The sequence below is a fragment of the Cynara cardunculus genome (genome assembly GCF_001531365.2).
Source record: "Cynara cardunculus var. scolymus isolate 2C chromosome LG 1, CcrdV1, whole genome shotgun sequence".
NCBI lineage: Eukaryota > Viridiplantae > Streptophyta > Magnoliopsida > Asterales > Asteraceae > Cynara > Cynara cardunculus.
Window position 1 is genome coordinate 40,733,402 of NC_037528.1, and position 2,459 is coordinate 40,735,860.

A 2,459-nucleotide genomic window follows, 5' to 3' on the forward strand; every position below is an offset into this window, starting at 1 on the left:
GTTTCTTCCGCTTAGAGTGGCGCCTCGACTTTAACAACTTGACTTCTTGATACTCAAAGGTGTTGGATTTCACATATCCCTCATTGTTAAGTTCGGATAGCAAGGTGTTGGGTTCCGTGGAAGTATTTATGTTTCTTCCTCTAATCTTCATTTCTGCTTTCTTTGCATTCCAAAGGTGTTGGGTTTTATATACCCTTTGTTGTTGGATTCAAGATTAAGAAGTTGGGTCCAAGGGAGTACACGAGATCATACAAGAACGGTCCGACACATACTRAAATCTTTCTTGAAGATTTCATATCATTTGGTATCAGAGCTAACTTTCTTGTTTGATCATATCTTTTGTTATCTAGTTTTATCTATTTCTCTCATCTACTTCATTCTACTTATTTTGTTAGAATTCTTGTCGTATAAAGTTTTGAAAAAAAAAATAGAATTAAAAAAAAAGTCGTATAAAGAGTAATACACTTGGGGAGAGTAATATAGGTTTGGGAAACAAATTTGGGGGGATAGGGTGCGAGGTTTACTTATTATCATCAATTGTTAAGCTTGTTGTGTTTTTAGCAACTATGGAAGGAGTAAAGGAGACATTGGAACAAAAGGCATGGAGAGAGACGTTGATGGGTCAATTCAATCAAATGATGGAAACTATGATGGAGAGAATGGATCAATTGGAGGTATCTTTACAAAGAGGCGATGATGGGGGATCTGAAACAACCCCAGACAACCGGAGAAACAGAAACAGAGTTGACAACAATCTTGGTAGCATCAAGATGAAGATTCCATCTTTCCAAGGTAAGAGTGACCCGGAGGCATATATGGAGTGGGAAACAAAAGTGGAGAATATGTTTGGAGTTCATAACTATTCCGAAGATAAAAAGGTAAAACTTGCTTCTATTGAATTTTCTGGTTATGCTCTAACATGGTGGGATAAGTTGGTTTTGTCTAGAAGGAGAAATGGAGAACAACCTATTAATACATGGGAGGAGATGAAGGCTGTTATGAGAGGGCGTTTTGTTCCACCCCATTACTAGCGTGATTTGTTTAATCGACTTCAAAGCATCACTCAAGGAGCAAGATCTGTAGAAGAGTATTACCAAGAGTTAGAAATGGCGATSACGAGGGCGAACAWTGAARAAGATCCCGAAGCCACCATGGCCAGATTTTTGGGAGGTCTTCGGAAAGAAATTGCTGATGTGGTGGAGTTGCAACACTACATGGATTTGGAGGAAATGTTTNCACCATGGCCAGATTTTTGGGAGGTCTTCGGAAAGAAATTGCTGATGTGGTGGAGTTGCAACACTACATGGATTTGGAGGAAATGTTTCACATGGCTGAAAAGGTGGAGAAACAGTTAAAAAGAAAAGGAGGTTCAAGTAAGTTTTCTTCCAATTCATCTTCTTCGTCTTGTTGGAAAATAACCCGTGGAATAAAAATGAAGACCTAAAGAAGAAACATGGTAACGATTTTGATTGAAAGAAGACTTTTCCAGCAAAAAGTGACAAAAACAACCCTTCTTCTTCTCATACTTCAAAATTGACTTGTTTCAAGCATTTGGGAAAGGGACATATCGCTTCACAATGCCCCAATTCGAAAGCTATGATTATGCTTGATGATGGATCCTATTTGAGTCAAAGTGAGGATGAGGATGATGGCAACAATATGCCACCATATGAGGATGAGGAAGAACTTAACGCGGTCGATAGTGGTGACGAAAGGGAGGCTCTTGTGACCATGAGGGCATTAAACATGCAAGCTAAAGAAGAGGACAATCAACAGCGTCACAACATCTTCCATACTCGATGCCTAATCCAAGGCAAGGTATGCATGTTGATCATTGATAGTGGAAGTTGCATCAACTGTGCTAGTTCTTATCTAGTGGAGAAGTTGGGGCTGCCAACTATCAAGCATCCAAAACCATATCATTTACAATGGCTAAACGATCATGGAGAACTCAAGGTTGTGAGGCAGGTGTTGTTGAGGTTTTCTATCGGAAAATATGAAGATGAAGTTTTGTGCGACGTTGTACCCATGACTGCTAGCCATATCATTCTTGGACGCCCTTGGGAGTTTGATCGCAAAACAACTCATGATGGTTGTTCAAATAAGTATTGTTTTGTACTCAATAATCAGTCATTCACCCTTGTACCTATGTCCCCACAACAAGTGTTAAAAGAACAAATAAAATGAGAGACAAAAGACTAAAAGAGGAGAGTTTGAAAAAGTCACAAGAGAGTGGAGATGATAAAAGTGAAAAAGAAAGTGAAAAAAAAGTAGTGAATGAAAATATAAGCGGAACACTCAAGGAAGAAACCTAGTGATAAGCCAAGTGAGAATTGCAAGCACTATTAGTCTTGCAAGACCCGAATCGTTCAACCAAGAGAACTAACAAGTGAAAGGAATAACCTCACAAAATATATTGGTTTCATCAAAAGATGCTTACAAATGCTTGAGAAGCCTCC